The sequence below is a fragment of the Talpa europaea genome (genome assembly GCF_964194135.1).
Source record: "Talpa europaea genome assembly, chromosome: 14".
Classification (NCBI taxonomy): Eukaryota; Metazoa; Chordata; class Mammalia; order Eulipotyphla; family Talpidae; genus Talpa; species Talpa europaea.
The window spans coordinates 32,434,528-32,456,637 of NC_140082.1; positions in this window are offsets into that span (position 1 = coordinate 32,434,528).

The window sequence follows — 22,110 nt, forward strand, 5'->3', positions numbered from 1 at the left end:
AATTGCACTCACGTGTTTCATATCCGAGGAAATAATTACAATCAAGGTCAAGATCAAATCACTTACATTTCTCTCCTCACTTCTCCTTCCCTCTCCTCCCTTTCTTCATCTTATGCTCCCCTTTTCTGCTTCTCTTTTTAATTGAACCATGCAGATTTACCTTAGAGATTTTAGAAGTTATATGTATGTAAAATCATTCACAGATACACAGGTATATGTTTACTATTTAATTCCAGCTCAGTGATTTCTCTGTCCATACAGGACACATCTCAGAAGTGGTTGCTATTGTTTGCATTCTCCATCTGGTATTGAAAATATGTTTTCGCATAGACTTATGAGGTTCCCCCACAAATAGGAAAGTTGAGTAGATCTCCCAGGGTTTAGGGAGTTGTTTCTCCTTGAACTTTGTTGGGTACATGATTGAATGGATAGAACTGTGAGTGTACACAATATGGAAAGATGATCAGTCACTTCTATACATTTTTATTTACTCCCAGGTTTCAGTATGCTTGTGGCTGAGAGTATGATGTGGATTTGTGTTGCTTCATGATCTCATGGGTTCTTAAATAGATGGTTCAATTCGTAGTCTCATGGTTTTCATGGAAAGAAAAGTAAGAGTTAAAACAGAGAGACCCCGTGGTTCAATCTACTGCACTATTCTTCTTATACAATTTAATGTAATTATTATTCAAAATCATAGTTCAGGCTCACAGAAACTCTGAATTCACTGTGGAAACAGCAGAGTATAGCCTTTACACACGAAACATAAACAATCCAGAAAATTCTAGGACATGCAAAGTTCTTTTGCTTTCTGCCATGGTCTCGTTACAGAATTAAACCCCACATATTAACTTTTAGGTTGTCTGTCTGCCTTTTCTCCACTTTTTGTGTGAGTAAAATGCTTTTTTTTATTTTTTTAATAATTCAAAGAAGTTGCCCTATTTATAGATATTTGAAATTATATTAAACAAAAGGTGTGATGAAAAATATTTTTGGTGCTATTCCTAAAGTACAATCAGTATTTTAAGTTTGTTGTTGGTTCAGTCCATGAGGAAATACTAACAGACAGTAATAAAGTCTATTAGCTATCTAACTTTTAAATTCCTTAAAAGATAAATCTTCATTACTGTGGCAGGAATGAACAAGATATATGTAAATGGAGTTTTTATGCTTTCATATATACCCTATCAAAATGGAACAATAAGACATTTATTTAAACTCATAAACAGAATATAGAGTAACAAAACAAAGAGTCAGACAATGCCCAACAACAACAACAACAACAAAAAACCCTAGAAATCTTACTGTACAATTGAGAATGCCAAGGGATAAGCCAGCAGTTGGAGAGGAAAAAGAGGAGGGAGCTCAGTGGACTTTGTAAACCAGTGTTACCTTAATTTTAAAAGTTACTAAAAAATTAAAAGCATTGAACAAATGCTTTTAAATACATATTTGACTAGGCTGACAAAAATGTCCAGTAACTTAAGTGATGTACTTTTCCATAGGCTTTTTCAGATGAAGCATCCATGTTGCATTTTTACATTCTTTGTCTGTTTCCCACAAAACTGCCAACTCCTTGCATATTTTTCGGCTGTATGTGAGTATATGTATATTTAACACACATAATAATATTTGTGTTGTATTGGATTTCTAGATTGAAATTGCCTAAGAATTTCAGATAAATATATCAAATATTTTATCACAATTTTCTGAGAAGCTAAGAATAAATAATTCAAGTACATCACCAAACTTCATCTTTTTAAAAAACTGATTTTAAAGACTTTGTTATTTTTTAAAAGTGTGATCTATTTGAGCATTGTGAAAGTAACACAAAATGGTTATGAATTTTAACATGGTTTCTATGATAAGATATTATGTTTCTGATGGAACAAGATAAAGCACATTTATTAATAGCGTTCATCTGTACTTTTACATTTGAAAATATGTAAACTTTAGTACATAACTGGAATTTCTTCTGTAACCCCTGTATGTTGGTTAGAGAGACTTGCATATTTCTATTACTCAAAAGACATTTTTAAGTTGTTGACTTTTCTAGCTCACTATCTTATCATCTTACTTCCCTTCAAAAAATTCAATATATCTTGGTGATCTTGCACAAGGCATAGCTATAAAAATATTATACAACTATTTTGCATTGATCTTTTTTGTCTACAAAACCAACTTGGTTAATTTTAAATCTATGAATATTCAGCATATTGAGCATATTCTAGAAAAATAATTAAATATTTAATAAATGACATAAATAATGTACTAATACTTATGAAATGATATGTACTAAGAACATTATAATTTTTAGCAGGAGTCAAAGACCAAAAACAATAATAGAAACAAAGAGGAAATTCCCGTTGGAAAAAATTATTGTACTAAAACCTACCATTCTGGTTAGTTCTTTGTGTGATAAAATTAACAATCTACTATGTACTTAGTTACATTGTTCTCAAAGTTTGTATAAACTGTGCTGGTGGTGAATACTGTACGTAAGATTAAAAGCAATGCCTTTTATGTATAAAATCACTGAAGACTTATTTTCCATGAAGTCTTCTGGACTTCCTTATTTATTCATCATTTATCTCTATGTAATGGACATTTATCTTCTTATCTTTCTTTATTGCCATTTTTATTACATAATTATGGGTATTTCTACTATTGAGCTACAGCAATAATTATATATTTGCATTTGCTTTAATTTTTGTGTTATATCTTTAAATGTTACAATATTCTCATTCTATATTAGTTTTTAAATGTATTTTCAATTATTCCTTGACGATTTCTAATATCTCCATTATATATTACTATATGTTTACTAATATATTGTTTATAGGATATATAATTATATAACTATTATATTACAATTAAATAACAATTATTTGTATAACAATATTGTCATATAACAATCATACACATAAATCAGCATAGCTTGGGAGCCCTTGGGTTAATTTACAAATAGTTGCTACCTGCCTCAAAGAGTTACTGCCACATCAGGAAGATGTACTCCAGATTAGGCAGGTGATAATGAAGTGCAGAGCATGTTCATGCTAATAGAGAAGAACATACAGAATGTTTTCTATATTCAGATGGGAGCAGATTTCTTACATGAGGGCTAGTGGGAATGAAGTTGTTGCTGATTTAAGAAAAATGAGAAAAGTTTGGCCAGGTGAAAACAGTAAAGAATTCCACACCAAACAGATAAAGCCAAACAGCCCTAAACTTGGAAATTTAGGTATAGGTACAGCAAATAATTTAATTTGAAAATGGGTTTTTAGGCAATAGAATTGGGTTAGCATGAAAGTTAAAGAGGGGTGAAATTTTAAAACTTCTTAATTACAAAGATGAGAAGTTAGGGCTTTATTTGTAAGTGAGCAGAATAGTAAAGAATTAGCTCTTTGTTTCTTTGCTAACTCTTTGGAGCTACTGCTTTTCGAGAGCAGATGCTACAATTGTATGCTTTCCCTAGATTTTGTACATATACTTAAATACTTGGAATTCAATAACTCTGGCCTTCCATGATAGCCAAAACTGGGGGTGGGAGGTCTTAGGGGTACCAAAACCAATGTTAGCACACAATGTTAAGCAATAATAATCAGTTCAAACCTCCTGTACTCGGTTTGACTGTCAACAATTAATCTAAATATATGTAGCAACTTTGCCCTTCAAGTTAGTTCAGAAATCTTGATAAAGCAGGCTCTCTGTAAGATAACTATTTACTTTCTGACTTACACAGATTAGAATTTACACAAATTTGTGTAATTTACTTACACAAATTAGGTAAATTAGAATTTACCTTTTACCTAGTATTTTGATGTCTGTACTTCTGAAACTGGGAAGTCAAGTGATATGTGAAAAGATTGCTTCTTTAAATGAAAGTATGGCATTGCGGCATTATTTAAAAAAGCTGTTCAAAACATTAAATAACTCTGATCTTTATTTGATTTTATCTTTTCAACCACTCAGTGTTATTTGAGCACCTACTCTATACTAGATACTATGTAAAGGCCTAGGAATACCAAAAAAACAAACAAACAAACAAAAAACAAAAAAACAAGCCCTGGCCTCTAAGAGCTCCAGGTTGATAGACAGTACAAATAATGAAACAGTTATTGTAAATTGTAAGAAGTGATAAAACAGAGGTGAAATACTAAAATCCCCAAGGAAATAAGTCTTATCTTCAACAATATGGTTTGTGTTATTATTGAATGCCCATCTAATATCTTTTCAAATAACAATATTAATCACTGTATAGCCATTCATTTATATAAACTGTGTGAGTAGACAATGATAATATGCTTTATAACTATTGTGGGTTCAAAGCCCTTTCTATTAAATTATAAGGTTAAGTAGAGATGAAAAAATGAAACCATCTCTGTATCATTCCAGTTTTAGTATATGTGCTGCCCTAGTAGCCAAAACTTCTGAGCAATCAAAAAGATAAGCTCATGTTTTTTGTGGCATCATGGATGGAGCTTGAAGGGATTATGCTAAGCGAAATAAGTCAGAAGGAAAAAGATAAAAATCAGGTGGTTTCACTTATATGTGAGACATAGAGAAAACAAACAAAGGGCCAGAAACAAGACAAAACTTGCAAGCTGACCATGTAGATCTGAGACGCCCTGCAGGGCAGACGGGGGATGGAAGAGCACAAGGGACTGTGGTGATGGATCATGGGTGCTGTGGTGGTAGGAAAGCTGCAGGGACTACACCTGAAGGAAGAAATAAAATACTGTCCAAAAAATAATGTTGTGAGAAATAAAAGTAAAGCACTTCACCAAAATAATATGTATAGATAATATTGTGGTAAATATAAATATATATATATATTTAAGCAATAGGAATATATATTTAAGAAATAGGAAAGAAAATGTGCAACCCATATTTTCTATATACAGCCTCCAACTCCTCCTCCCTGTCAGTGATATTTTACGCACTCTGTGGTCTCTTGCCTTGGAAGTTGAAAATATGATGGATGTATGAATCGGATGAGAAAAGTCTTAGTTTATTAACAACATATATTATGAATCTGAACACCAGTCCCTACATTATTGGACATGGTAGTTTAGTTGCTAGGCTTCAATCCTTATCCAGTCTAATTTAGAAATTGCAGACCCAAAACACTGAGAATCTAAATGTTTTTCCCTGAGTCACAAGGTGGTCTTTTGAAAATTGAATTCAAAATCTTAATTCTTCTATCAGAGTATGAAGTGGAAACTGAAAATTTCTAATGCCTGCCCACAGATGTATTTTCTTACACACAAGATATATTTAAAATTTATTAAATTTCAGGGAGAATTTTAAATAGGACAATCTTTTCCTTATTCCACTTAAACTATCCTTAGAGTTGGCAAATTCCTAACATTATAATTTTGTTCTCTTTGGCTCTATTTGTGTGGGTCTAACACACCTTTCCACAGTTAGAAAGATAACAGAACCATAGAAGCTGACACACAGACTTGGACTGATCTTTATCTCTCTGTGGTAATATGATTCTGCTGTGTGACCAAGACTCCTGGAACCTTACCTCAAACCCACATATCAACAAGATACTGGATCTTGAATAACAAATTAGGGGAATGAGAGTGAAAAGCAGAGAAAGCATTCTCTTCAATAATAGAAAGCCACTCCTATGTAAAGGCTTGTTCTCTGTGATCACAATAATCCACTGTGGGCAGTTCCCTTTTAATTTTGACTATTTCTACCAGGAGCCAAAGTCCTTTCAGGGAGAGAGTTCATGATCATCTCCCATTCTTCTAGCTAGGTATTTCTGCCTTGTTATTCTGGTCAAATCATGTGGGTAAATGCTGTTTAGAAATGAATGTGTTTTATCCAAGGGGTCTCAAATCTTCCCTTATTTGAAGATAGGGCACTGGCCCGGGAGGTTTCGGGGTCAGGGTGGTGAAAGAAGTTTGTGTACATGTGGAAGAGTGAAAATGTAATCCCCAAGTTATACAGATATATAAATGACTAACAAGTTAATTTTAAATAATGATTTTAAAAAAGTGTGTTGTCTCCTCTCTGCTCTTTGGTGCATTCTCTCACACTATTCCTTTTAACTTCCATGTCTTTCTTATTATGAGAAGTTATGGTCTGTGTGGAAATACACCTGGAGCGTGAGCTCCTGTACTTCTGAATCATGTATAATGTTTTAAATCAATGTTACATTATTTAAATATTATTTAAAAAATGCAAATGGAGAAGAAGTACTTTGTTCATGGAAATTTTTATGACACTCATTGAGATTTTTCAGGCTAACCAATTTGAAAAAGTCAGGAATCCATGCCTGGTACTATAAATCCATGTCAAAGCATACCTAATCCCAAGCTGTGGAGTAAAAATAAATAGTCCATTACAGATTATAACTTGACAACATATAATCAATAAAGTCAAATTTCTATGTGAATAACTTAATCCTGCAATTAAATAATGAAATTATTGAAGGAAAAATGACTGTGGTGCAGATAAAAGCATAAAAACTCTTTGACTTTTCCCAACTGATTGAATTCTAATTTCTAAACACATGCCACATTTTCCATGATAAAAATCAAATAGTGTTAGTATGCATTTGTCCTAATCCAAAATGAATCTACTTAATATAACAGATTCCTTGGCACAGTATCATTAATATAATTGAGGCCAAATCTTTAGACATGAACCTATATCATAATGATGTCTGGGATATGAAGAACATTTCTGTTTATGGGTCACACATCTGTTTATGATAGTATGTGGACTGGCTTATTGTTATATTGTATATTGCCTGAATTATGGAAATAATTCAGAGTGTAGTGTAAGGACAGCCACACCAAATAAATTTTTTGATGCAAGATGCTAGGAAGGTATGCCTAATATACAATGCCAAGGCAGCTAAACATCCCATAAGGACATTTATTTGTAGTCTCACATTTAACCTGTGATCTACAGTACTCTGGAACCATTTTCCAAGTATGTGGGTTTTGGGTTTTTTGTTTGTTTATGTTTGCTTGTTTTTGTTATGAAATGGCTTCATCAGTATATAGAATCTTTTTATTTATGGGTCCTGGTAATTAATAAAGATCTTCTCTTTAAAATATGTAGCTTTTTTTTTAACTTTTTAAAGGAAATAGCAAAACAAGTATCATCCTATCAAGGGTAGTTAAGGAGCTATGGGACAAATATGACTAAGAAAACCAAATCAATATCCTTGAGCATTTTTCTTGTTTTTTTTTTTTCTCTTTCTTTAATGGCATGGTATTGCATGGCCTTTGCAAATTTTCACTGATGATGTGAAAGTAGAAAACATAGTTTCAAAAAGATATTTATTCCCAGTGGAAAGTTCTGCAAAGCAATAAACAGTCAAAATAGGAGCATAAAACAAGTCTCAAAATATAGAAAAGACATTGTGAGTATAGAATATAGAAGGCCATGAAGGTGGGGGTGTTTTATAAAACATTTGTAAGTGTAATACATTTGTAAAGCATATCATGCCAATTGTGCCAAGGAAAACTTAATGGGCATTGGCAATCAAATGTTTCTAATGAAAAAAATTAATTTTTATGATTTTTTATGATTTTTTTCTTTAGGCAGGGAGAAAAGATAAAAAATGATAAAAAATTAAATAAATGAAGTTAACATTTGTGAAGTTTTACTTTATTTTAGAGCTTGTCATTTCCAATAAAATGAAAATAAACATGAAGCATATGGCTCAGGTTAAAGGGTCACATAAATACAAATTTAAAGTCTTAAGGCTAAAGTATTCATGGTAAAATGCTTGTAGAATTCTAGAAAAATTCATAATCCTATTAAAAGGTTTGAACATCCCAAGGGAGCACAGAGACAGATCACTCAGATCACAAAATCACAAGACAGTGTTCCAACTAGAGCATTGTTTTTCTCAAGGACTTCCAGACACTAGGTCACCACCTGTATGTGTATCTGGGAAAGTGTTTCTGATTTTACCTCAACTATGGAAATTACCAGTCCTCCAGGGCTGGAGATGGCTACAGTATGGGAAAGAAGAGCACGGAATCACAACATAAGGGAGTAGATGCTAGAGGCCACTTATGCCTCACTTTATAGGACATGATTAAGAGTCTGGATTTTATTCCAGTCACTATGGGAGCCCACTATAGAGGGGAGGAGACATGTGGGGAGCCACAAGGTCCAGTTCACATTTTAAGGAACTTTCTCTTGGTGCAATGGGGAGAAGTAGTTGCAATAGCAGCAGGCTTGGAAGCTAAATAACCAGGAATCTGTTCTGGTAGGTCAAACCATGGATGCAGTATTATTGCAGTGGGGGACAGAAAGAAGTAGAGATGTAAGGTTGAAAACACAGATGAATGACTTTTTAATTAGAGGTAAGAAAGGAGGAAACAAAAAGCTACAAAGATGCTAGATTCCTGTGTGTTTGGGAATGAATGCTCTTTATGGAGATGAGAGAGATGTTTCCATCTACCTATACTGACCCTATTGCATTGAAAAAATCAATTTATGTATCTGTCTTCTCGTACAGATGCAACCTATTACAGATGAGGCTCCATCTTATTCATTATTGTGTCCTTATGTTTCAGTACCAGGTACTGCACATAAGAAGGAGTTAGCTAATTAAACTCCATAATTGTATGTGATTATTTGTAAACAATACAAAACCAAAGTTGTCCTAGGGGATTGGTATTGTTTGCAATGTTATGTCAAAATCCAGAATTGTACTTATCTGTAGAAAGAAATTGTGGATTGATTCATAAGTTTCTACTAGAGATTGGATCAGCTTTATCTGTTTGTTAAACCTTTGAGTTAACCACATTTCTCTCTAGATCTTTTTCTATTGACTTCCCTCAGACCTATGAAGCTAATTTAATAGACCCCTATCTAAATGGACACCATACTTTTCCTAATCTACTTCTCGGGACAGATTTCCCTCCAATTTCCTTTATTTCACTTGGTCTTTAATAACTGCGCAATCTCTATTTTTCAGATCTGGGTCACTTGTAAATTTCTCTCTCTCACTATCCTATATAACTTATGGTCACTTTAACTGATATTTTCATTTTATTGTATGTGTTCTATTCCTTTTTAATGGAAATAGTCCAAAGAAAGAGCACTAGTTGGTGCAATCCTCCCAAACCACTTCCTTATTAATTCAGTTGAAGACAAAGAAATGTTCCAATTTATTCACTGCACCCCCCACCTCCAAAATGTATAGATTCCCACTTTGACTCCAAATACTTGCTTAGCCAGTTCTTCTGCCTTTGTAACATTTTGTAGAATGACAGCTAGAGCACAAGATGGAAGGTTTTTCTAAAACTCTGGAAAAATGCCAAAAAACAAAAGTTCATTGTGGAGGACTGTGGGAACTTTGGTAGTGGGAAAACTATGGTGACCACACTTGAGGGGAAATTGTGAAAACATAGGCAAGGATGTTATTGTGAAAAAATAGGCAAGGATGTTTAAAAAGCTAGATAAGCATAAATTTAAAAATAATATAGTGCTGTGCTATTTAGGTAATAGTGTCAATGTTGTACAGAGAAGCTAACTGGGTAGAGGGTAGATAAACAAAGTGGGTCAATAGTAAAAGTTATATTTAGGAATAGACTTAAAAATACATTCACATTAATAATTTTTGCTCCTGAAAGTATCATGTGGAATAAATCATTTGAATTATCGTAACTAAGAGAAGAATAGTCACAAATAGTGAGCTATTTCTTATACAAGTCTCCTTTAACTTCTCTTAGGAAATTACAAATAAAGTATGTTATTGTTGCAGTATAATAGCATGATAAATATGCTAAATAATATGGATTAAAATGTGACATACAAAACAGTCTCCTTTGACTCTTCAGTTAATGGCTATAGATTTCATATGTGGCCCACTATTTGAAGCATTAACACATGACATGAGATCCACTCATAGGAAGCAAAATCTCTGACCCTTATTTCTCATGATGACAGAAGCTGCAGGGATTTGTTAGGCTGTGAGGATTCAGTACTTTTTAAAGGAATAAATAATTTAAAAGACTTCTGAGAACGTCGAGTGTGTGTGTGTATATGTGTGTGTATCATATTCAACAATCAAAAATTTGTGTGTGATTATATGTCATAATGTAAATGTATATTACCTATATTTAAATATAAAAATTTCTAACACCATTCTTATCCCTCATATTTTAGCTGGTGATAAGAAGAAAATGCCCTTTTAATTGTCTTTGTCTTTTAAACTTCCATATCTTAAAGTTCCTAACAAGTCTTCACTGGCTTCAATTTTAATATGGATTTTCCCAGTAAAGATAACCTAATTACAACACTTTTAATTGTATAGATGTAAATTTTAGTCCATGATAGGAACAATGAAAAATAATTACGAAGTCTATAAGATGGCATTATTTTAACTGCTAAATTCTGGCATTTTTCTGCTTAACCTTGCTCAAATTTTAGACCCAGTTTGATTATATTAATTACTCATTCATGAAGTGAAAACTATAGAAAATGGGATTCACCAATCATTAAGTGCATATAAATTATTTTCCTGCAATATCAACTCATAACTGCACTGTATTTCAATCAATTTATTTAGGTTACCTATCCATTTCTATAATTGTTGAGAATCAAAGTGCAAATTAATATTTTAATATTTGGTTTAAAAACTTATATAAGCAGATTAGTATTAACTTTCTAGTCATAAAACCTGCTTTGAAAATTGTTTTGGTTCTTTCAAAACATTTTGCCTGTGGTGGTGTGGAATAGTGAGTATCTGAGCATCTTTAAAACATTGATGTGAGGAAGAATAAAACATTGAAAAGCTGTTTTCTATTTTTTTCCCTTTTTTAGGCTGATTAAGTAACATTTTATTCTCGTACTAAACTTGGACCATACAGAAAAATAGAAAAAAAAATGGTTTACATAAAGTTTTAAAAAGTTTTAGCATTTTGCTTTGTTTACTTCCTTAAACTTTAGACACACATATAGAAAATAGAAAGGTAAAAAATATCTAGCTGTTTACAGCATTTATTCTACTTTTTATTTTGTTCTGAGATAACATAGTATTGTAATATTATATGTTTCAGGTGTACATGCTACATCAAGATCACCACTAAAAGTCCAATTTTATCCTTCATCTTATAATTGTCCCTTTGTACCCAGTTTAGTCATTCCCCTCTGCCTTCCCTACTAGTAATCTTAATTAGCCTTACAGTCTTAAAATTTATTTTTCCTTAAATTTAGTTTATCTGTTTGTTTTCTCTACATACTACATACAAATGAAATCATGAGTGTTTGTCTTTCTCCATCTGGCTTATTTCACTAAGTATAATAACTGTTAGGTCCATTCATGTTGTAGCAAATGGAATGATTTCATTTTACTTTTATGGCTGACTGTAACCCCGTGTGCGTGTGTGTGTGTGTGTGTGTGTATGTATGTGTATACCTGTAATATCTATCTGTATCTATCATATATATCTTCCTATCATCAATCTGTCATCTATCCATCTACCACCATCTATTTGTCTACTGTATCTACCACACCTTTTTTTATTCATCTGTAATAGACATCATCTAGGTTGCTTCCTGTTCTTGGCTATTGTCAATAATGCCACAATAAACATGGGAGTGCTAGAGCTAATGAATTAACCAGTTTGTAAATATCTTTTTGTTATAATAGAAACTTGAGGAGGTGCTCTTGTTAAACCATCTCTGAGCAGTGCATGTCAGGATTTGTTCATTAAGTTGACAATAGAGACAGAAGGAAATATAGAGGGAGGGGATATATGCAAATTAGTTTCTATTTACACTTGATACCAACCATTGATGTATATGCATGTCTTGGCAGTGCTATAAGAAAACATTAAGTAGTTCAGTGAAAACATATTTCCTTGCTGATATTTCATAGAATATTTCATTGGATAGTGAATTGCCTTAGAAGCATTATACTTTGTGTACTCTGTTGCCTTATGTCTCATTTTTAATTGAACATTAAAAGAAAGCAGTATTTTAATTGTAATTCTGCCAATATTTTATTTAGAAGCCTATTGCCATTTTTGTCTTTTATGAAATTGTTGTTGCCAAGAAACACAGGAGATTACTTTTTTTTCCCTCCTCCAGAATGAGTTGGTGTGGTATACTCATAGTTACCATAAAACTCCTATAGCTTTGGAACTTTGAAATGGTAAATATTCATGGTATGTGAAAAAGTATGGTACATAACTGTGTGTTCTTAATTACATAAAAAAATGGATGCTTAGCTATATAGATAGACTCACAGGACCTGGAAGGACATGTCACACTAAAGTGTTTGTTATAATGGGTGACTTTGTTCTTATCTTTTTATGCTTTACAGTTTGCTATTGTGCACATTTTATCTTTAAAAAAATGTTATTTTAAAAACCTGCAAAAAATGGAAAAAATATACATGGGAATACATACATCTCTTCAAATTAGTGTTTTTGCATTTAAGGGGTAAATACCTAGATGTGAGATAACTACATCATATGGAATTTTTATTTTTAATTTTTGAGGAGTCCTCATACTGCTTTCCATAAAGACTGCACCAACATACATTCCCATCAGCAGTGTATAAGGGTTCCCTTCTTACCACATCCTCTCTAACACTTGTTTCTTTTTTAAAAAAAAATAATTTTTTTAAACAATAGTTTCTTCCCCCCACCCCCTCAGGTTGAGTCCCCATAGAATTTCCTTCCCCAAGGCACCTCTGCACCATCACCACAGTCCCCTGTGCTCCTTCCTCCCTCCCTCTGATGCCTCTCCCTCCTCCTCCCCTGCAGGATGTCTCTGATTTGTAATTGTCTGTTTTGCTTTGTTGTGTTTTGTACTGTTACTATTTTTTTTACACAGATGTCTTATTTGGTTCCCCTATATTCCTGTTATAAGTGAAACCATCTGATATTTTTTTCTCTTTCCTTCTGGCTTATTTCACTGAGCCTAATTCCTTCTAGCTCCATCCATGTTGCTGCGAATGAAATGAGTTTATCTTTTTTGATTGCTGAATAATATTCCATTGTGTATAAATACCACGTCTTGATCCAGTCATCTGTTTTTGGACATTTGAGTTGTTTCCAGGTTTTACCTATTGTAAATAGTGCTGCAATAAACATAGGTGTACAGGTGTTCTTTTGAATCAATGTTTACAAATCAAAACCACACTGAGATACCACCTTACACCAGTAAGAATGGCACATATCAAAAAAAGAAGCAACAACAAATGTTGGCGAGGATGTGGAGAAAAAGGACCTTTCCTACATTGCTGGTGGGAGTGCAAACTGGTCCAGCCACAATGGAAAGCTGTCTGGAGGCTCCTCAGTCTACTAAAAATGGAGCTACCATATGACCCAGCAATTCCACTCCTAGGGATCTACCCAAAAGACACATAGCATTTGTTGTTTCTATCATTTGAAAAACACTCATTCTCAGAGGAGCAAGATGGTATCGTTGTTTTGATTTGATTTGCATTTCCCTCTTAATAAAAGAGGGTGACCATCTTTCCATCTGCCTCTTGGCTATTTTTATGTCTTCTTTGGAAAAGAGTCTTTTTAAATCTTCTGTCCACCTTTTAATCAGGCTATGTGTGTGTGTGTACGTGTGTTTGTTTTGTTTTGAGTTATATGAGTTCTTTATATATTTTGGATATTAACATCTTGTCAGACATAGAGTGTACAAATACTTTCCCCCATTCAGTAGGGTATCTTCTGCACAATGAAGAAATGTGTTTCAAAATTAAAAACTGGCTTTCATATTAGAAAAAAAATAATATCTTACTTAACTCTATAAATTAGGAAAAATATTTTTTTCTGAAACTGAACTCTGTTCTAAATTTCTACCATAGATGTTGTTAGGTATTATGACTCAAGGTAAATATCTGTCTCTTTCAAAAGCTTTCTTGGCAAAAATCCAGCATCACATTCCATATTAATACAGCAAAGGGTGTGTAGGTGGAGGGAGATATTTATTTCGTGTAGCCCCAATTAGAATCTCAGGTAAATATCATAAAGTTTTGAAATGATTCTATTTAGAATCATTTCCAATATGCTACATATATGCAAGAAAAAATTGGCTTAATGCATTTTTTAACAATGTAGACAGTAGTATAAGTCTAAATCTTCCCAAGCATTAAATTTTCTTTGACAATGTAAAACAAATAAGTCAGTAAATAAGAAAATCTAAACTTTAATGTGGTAGATGGAATCTGTATCCTTCTTTCTTCGTTAAAGTTATATGTACTACTCTTCTGGTATTAAAACTTAATACCATCATAAATGTTTTCATTTGCCAAAAGGACTATTGTGGCAAGTACATGAAGACATTTATCTTCGATGAGAAAGTAGCAAGAAGTCACAGAATTGACTTTGTTGGTGAAAAAGGGGCAATGTATTTTTTTTAATGGTTTGTGGTGGAAGCTTTCCAATGACAGATTTTAATTTTTTATATTTATTTTATTTTATTTATTTTTTTTTTGCATACAAGAACTGGGGCATAGCCTAGAGGTGCAAGGGGTGAGAGAATTCACCAGTGACAGAATGAGGAGCAGAACAGGCAGACTGACTGAAATATACTGCTAAGGGGAATAGCAGGCAAGATAGGAGAGGTCTGCTGCTGTGCCATGTAGATTAGCTCCCTGGCCAGGAGTTGAAGTCAGGCCAGAGTAGTGGCAGTGCTGAGACTTAACCCCTAGTGCACCAAGAAAGCCCCCTCCAATGACAGATTTTTATTTTTTTTTTTGCAACATAAGTCATTTTTTATTATTATTTAAATTTTATTTTTATATTCCCCTTACAATTACAACCCCCTTTTTTTGACCCCCAATCCCTCCTTTCCCCACCCCCACCCCCCATAGAGTGTCTCTGGTTCATAGTTGTTTGTTGATTTTGATATTTTCTTTCTTATAGTTATTCTTTTTAATGATGATTACTTTTCAGAAGGATCTTGTAATCTTTGCTCAGATTCTTTGTTTTACATATTTTACAACCCAGAAATGCTATAGAATTTATTCTAAGTTTACTTATTTTTGTATTGAACTTTTTCAATTGCCACACATTTTTAAGATCTATGTTACTATCTGGGCCTTCCCCGGTGGTGCAGCGGTTTGAGCACAATGCTGTGAAGTTGTCCGCAGCTCTGCAATATGGGTTTGGTTCCCAGCCCGCCAGGGAGATTCCCACATGGCACATTAGATCTCTCCTGTCTCACCTGCTATGCCCCTCAGCAGTGTTTTCAGTAAGTCTGCCTGTTCTGCTCCCCGCTCTGTCTCTGGTGAATTCTCTCACCCCACCCCCGCACCTCTGGCCTGTACCCCCATTCTTATAAATAAATAACTCTTTAAAAAATCTTTATTAATATCAATCAAATAGGATAAGCTTTGCTAATAGTCTTCCTTAATATGGAAATAAGAAGACTTACAAACTCAATTTACCTATTACTTTAAAAAACTGACTAGGTCTTGCAAAACTTCCAAGTAAATAGTAGCTTCTTTAATTTATGCAATATATCCTGACTTGAAATATAGGATTCACAATCTCCTATGATTCATGACTTCATGTTTGTGATGGCATAAGCAGCTATAGGACTGCAAACTGGAACTGATTTCTAAATAAAAAAAATTAACTTAGGTATTATAACCTACTCAAAGTAAATGGCATTTGACAAATGTACCCAAATCATAATACTTTGGCAATTTTGGTTTCCTATAATTTTAATAACCATCATACACACAAAAAAATATAACTTTACTAGTTGTGCCACTGTCTGACGAATGATTTGAGCTGATTATTATATTTTTTAGGATGCTTACTTGACTTTCTGGCTAATAACCAGTAATTCTTTTGCAGACACACTATGTTTTAAGGCACGCGATTCAAAAAAGAATTTGGAATACAGAGATGGGGTATACAAAAGAAATATAAGTATTTGAGATAAGATTTTAATTCAATTTTTAGAGATCTGGGATTTGAAACAACAATGGAAAAAACAACAATGGAAAAAACACATAGGAAATGGCAAGTCAGCAGTTGGATATATGGATGTAAGGATCTGAGGATTGTGGGGTATGGTCGGAATGTAGGCCCAGGGAAATGCATGAGATTAGCCATGGAGAGTATACATTGAGAAGGGGAACAGATTTCTTTAAATTGATTCTGGAACAGCACTCAGGGCAAGTTTAATGTTTTAATAGATTGTGAGAGGATTATCTAGTCAAGAAGCCAGAGAATCATTCAAAATGCGAAAGAAAAGGGAAAAGAGAATTAATATCATAGGAGAGAGGAAAGTAGGTGGTTCAAGAATAAATATGGTCAACTATACCATATACTTTCTCTCATCCTCATTCATAGCACCTATTCTAAATCTGGAATTAAATAATGTTTTTCAAAGTGGACTATAAACTTCATGAAGAAAGAGAACATGTGTATCTGCTCCAGGTTTGTATTTTCAGTGCTGTGAATGGTGTTTGGTATGCAGAGAAATTAAAAAAAAAAGTTTCTGAATGTGTGAGTAAATCAATGAATTTGAAAATGAATAAATGATGAATGAATGAATGCTAGAGTGAAGTAACAATTATGATAAGGATGATAATGTGTCTGTAGAATATAAAACATGAAATTCCTTGTTCAAGTGACTTGGTAAAAGTACTAATATGTAGGACAAAAATTAATATTCTGAAGAATCACTGTTTACTATCTATAAAGAGCAAATCAATATGAATTCATCAATATATTGGAGATACCAATTTTAGAAAATTAAGAATTTCTCACTTCAGTTAACAGTGGTACATAGGACTTTTTTATGACATGATAAAGTGATTAAATTATACTTGACATACCAAGCAAATCAAAGCATACGCATTAGGCATCTTTTTTATAAGCTAATGATAGGAAACCAAGAACCCTTGGAACAGTGTAGCCCAGCATGTTTAAAATAGTATAGCCTGAAAATTCTGACATAACATCTAGATGACACCATTCTATCTTGCTAACAAACCTATGAAATAGCACTAATAATTATTAAAAACAGTTATACTATATGATCCACTAATACCACTCCTAAGTACCCACAAAATGCAAAGACACTAACTTGAAGGAAAACATTAATTGCAACATTATTTACAATAGCCAAGTTATGGAAATAGCCTACATGCCCAATGACAAATGGGTAGATAAAGAAAATGCAGTATGCGTATATACAATGAACACTACTCAGCTATAGAAAAATGAACTCTTGGACCTCACCAGTGGCGCAGCAGTTGAGTGCTGGGTTGCAAGGCTGCCCGCGGCCTCTGCAGCACCGCTTCGATCCCCGGCTGCTCCCCGGCCACCCTACCAGAGGAGGGTCCCACATGGCGCGCAGACCTCTCCTGCCACCCGCTGCTCCCCTCAGCAGTGTGCTTCGGTCCTTCTGCCTGCTCTGCTCCCTGCTCTGGCTCTGGTGAATTCTCTCACCCTCCCGCACTTCTGACTGTACCCAGTGCATGTATAAACAAACAAACAAACAAACAAATAAATAAATAAATAAAGCATGCCTCTATTAAAAAAAAAAAAGAAAAATGAACTCTTGCCATTTGGGTCAACATGGATGGAACTGAAGGGCATTATGTTAAGTGAAATAAATCAATAAGAGAAAGATAGATACTACATGATTTCACTCATGTGGGATATAAAGAAACAAAAAAAAGGAAAAAGATAAAACTAAACCAAAAAACAAACAAATACATGAAAATATGAATGAAGAACTGGTACTAATACAGTGGGAGGCTGAGCTGGGTATCAAAAGAGGAGGGACCCAAATGGACTATGGAGGAGGATTATGGCTGCTTTGCTGATGCGGTAATATATATCTGAACAAGTGTGAGCCTGTACATATAAGGCACATGCAGTGCTATAAACTAATGCTACCTCAATTAAAAAATTATAACCCCCCAAATAGTAAATAAATATCCCCAAAATAATAAAAAAATAAATTAGTAATAGTTTTTCCAACATCCCTCTATGATTACCCATTTGACCAATGATAGCCAACAAAAATTATCTCATTTTCATAGGACCTAAAATACGTAATAGTTGAATGAAATAAAGTGGTGAGAAACATAACATACTCTTACACACTTACTTGACATAATTGTAATTTGTATCTACCCATAGATATACAGTGATTTGTTATTTAAGCATAGAATATAGTTATGTTGAAACTTCAGCTATCTCTTTTTGCTATTTTTGGATTATTGACTTATAAACTCTGTCTTTAATAACATTGAAAACAGTGAAAAAATATTACAAAATTAAATGTGTAGAGAATGAAATTTTAATGAATGTAATGTTAATGAAAAATTATTTTGGTAATCACTTCAGAAAGTTGTAATGTTGATATTTAGCAATGGTATTTGGTAATACATACATTGGTATCTGATAGCAGAAACTATGCCTTTTTTCAAAATGTTATTTAGGATTACTAAATACATGTTTATTGAATTTAAGATGAACAGCTGATTCAAATCCATCTGTAATATGGTTAAAGGTTTGTCACCCTAACCCAGGGGATCTATCAGGCTTACGTAGGTTCCTCCTCTTTACACTTCATCCAGGAAAGCTTTGCCAGGTAGAAACCTGGTGTAATCTTAGAACTAAATGATTTCTTCTCACTCAGGAATGTGTTGCCTGATAGTCAATGTCTAAAATCTTTTTTTAAAATACATGTTTGTTTTTAATTTTCAGTTCTTTCAATCTGGTGGGCCATTTCAATCTGTTACTCCTTTTCAGATAGAAGTAGAAGTTCTTGTCTTTTTTCATTCCAATAAAAGATGGTTAATTATAAACACTAGCATACCATCTCCTAGGAACCCTTTGAGCAGTGGGTATATATATATACATGTTATTTATGCATAATGAAAGTTATATATAAGTTTTAGGATGATGTTATTACCTACATAATATATAATTTTATGTACTGGTGTAGATTTTTTTAACTCATAAATTCTAACTTGAATGGAATGCCTATCAGGAAGATATATCATGAAGAGCAATGTATGAAATAGTCTCTATATTAGACATATCTGGATACTGTTACTTTAAATGGAAATGATGCAGTTGACCTGGTTGGCACTGGGGACACAAGAAGGAGAGGCTCCAGGGTGACCAATGCCAGTGAGCTGGGAATTAGGACAGCTGCTCTTTTTGTTAAGCTGCCACTGGCCTTGCCAATACATGGGGGCCTTTCGCAAATCATGCAAATCGCAAGCTCTTTACACTGCTACCTTTGATTCATGCAGGCAGTATGAGGGAAAGGAAACACTTATGTGCACGTGTGTACAAATGTGTGTAGTTTATATTTCTACTACTAAAGAAAGCAAAATTAGAGAAATGTGTAACAAGATGACCAGCTGCTCTGCCCCTCTGGAGGGTCCTAGAACTCCCTTCTTAAGGCATGTTCTCCCCTGACCATGGAACACTCATTGATTCTCTTCTTCTGAATGACTTCAGTACTTTAAAGTCTAACCCACATAATTTACTACACAACTGTTTTTTTTTTAAATATTATAGATATTTTCTTGTTGAGTAGTGTTTCTTCAATCAAATGGAGCACTCCATGAATAGAGGGCTTCAGTGTAATATATTCATAGTACCCTGCACCTCACTGCCACCTGGGTCCTTGTGTGCCTCTATAAAGCTGGATTGTTGGTTGTGGTTCAAGAGGCTAGTCCCTTTTTTCTAGAGGTTATCTATGTCTATAGTAGTGACTCTTGCCTGATATCATCATCATAACAGTTAGGATGCTGGGGTCAGAGAGAAGGAAGTGACAAGGAGCCACAAATAAGCAGCCTGTGATACCAGGTCATAAATCAACTGCAATGATGGGAAAATTCAGCCTAATTCTTGCCCTTCCCCTCCATTTGTTTCTGCCACATCCGCCTTAAGCTAGATAAAGTGTTTTATAGCCATGGGTAGCAGATAGCCGTTGTTAGATGAGCTTGTAGGCCACTTTCTTGTAGTGTCTGTACACTAAAAATGGCCAGAATAAGACAATTTTATTTCACTTAATTCTGAATCTGCACAATCAATGTGAAAGGAAAAAAAATTCATTTGACTGAGGACAGTCCTAGCAGCCTGTGTAAAAGAAACCATTTGGAAGAAAATTATACCTGCTTCTCAACATTGGAAAGAAGAAAATCCCATGAGGAACAAACAATAACATAAAGGGGAATAATTGCATGTATAAAGCTTCAGTTATGTAAGATATATAAGTTCTAAAGGCCTATTGTACAATATAGTGCCTCTAGTTAACAGTAATACATTGGATACTTAGAGATTAGCTAATAAGGTAGATCTTATAAGTCTTAACACACATACACACACACACAAATACTTGCACACCACCAACAACAAAAAGACAAGAAATCTCTTGGAGGTGATGGATTTGTCTATTGCCATTCAGGATGGCAGCTGGCTCACTCAACAAGGCAAGCTAGAACCTGCCCTTTGATAACAGGCAACCAGTCAGGCATAGAGCACCAGGACTAGACAGGACAGAAAGACAGTGGATGCCTATCCAATGGTCGGAATCTGAGTACGGTGGCTATGAGCCATATATGTGAAGAATGAAAGGGCCTCCTGATGCCTCCTGAGATCACTGGAGCCACTGGAACCCAAGGTCAACCCCACAACTTCCACACATGACATGGGTCCTATGTTCTGACACTTTTAAAGTCATTAGGACAGTTCTGCTTCTTCCCTTGCTACCAACAGCTTCCATTCAGGAAGTCAGAGACTTTGGAGTCTGGAAAGCTCTACCTTCCACCTCTGATTGTTATCCACTGCCTGTAAAGTCATTGGTTCCCACCATCTTTGGGGTCTCAGGGCAGGGCCAGATGTCCTAGAAGGCAGTGTTCAGTCCACTTTACCTATTTGGGCCATCCCCTGTGCAGTGTGAGGGCATGGGCACCAAGGCCTCAACGCACTTGGCCCATGAACACAACATGCTTAGTCTCATGGTGCCCTAGTTTTGGGTTAGCCACAGTGACTCAAACCACTGCTCTAATAGTAGAGTCTGAGCTTGTTACCTCCTGTCCTTCTCTAGTTTATCCATGCAAATGATGTCTGCATGCAAGGTACAGTAAAGAACCTTGACCATGTGTGGCCTGATGGCTGTGCAGTGGGAAGTCTGCACAGATCCTGAGCATGAACATGCCCAGGCCGAAGTTCTCTGTCTCACATGTATGCAGCAGATCAGCACCAGGCTGTGTGGCAGTGACTTCAGTGATGAAGGCATGATCCAAGAGGAAGAGAGTTTTCAGATGGAACTGGAAGCCCCAGGGCTGTGTGGGGAGGGGTAATAGCCCTGAAGTTCCCATTGGACCAGCTTGGAGGTGTTCTTCTAGCAAGCATAAGAAAAAATTTCATTTATCCATTCATCCATTTCATTTATCCATTAATATACTAATGGACATATAGACATTTATATATTTTCTATTTTTTGGCCATTGTGAATTATATTACAGTGAGCATGGGAATATAAATTCTTCTTCAAGCTTGTGATTTCAATTCTTTTGTCTATATACCCAAGCATGGGATTGCTAGTGATCAGTCATATTTTCTTTTAGAAATAGTTCTCCATGCTTTTTGTGAAAAAACCTGAATCAGCTAGACAAACCACTGTTTGCTAAATTTATTTTAAATCAAAAGTTTTATGTAATTATTTGTGAAATATCAAGAAATTTAATAGTGCAAGTAGGCTTATGTGATAAGGCTTCAATAAAATACTTTTATAATTCATTTCCTATTTTTATTTATACTTTTAAAAAGCTGTTTTTACATAAGAATCACCCCAATACAGTAAATATCATGTTCTATAAGGTGCTTATGTCCATTTCATTGCTTGCATTAGACTCTTTTATAGACAGTAGCATTTGCATCACCATTTTGACCTTTAATTTTACAATGTAAGACTTGATCCTCTTATTTGCATTTAACACAATAGTAATCCATAATGGTAACAATGCAAAATATGTAAGAAATACAAGTAATAACTCAAGAAGCACTGAAAATTTTAGCTAAGGTAAACTGTTCCTTATTTATAAATTGTAAACTAAGATTAACAAGTCAAATCAATATTCTTAGGTCCTATGTAACTTGTAAA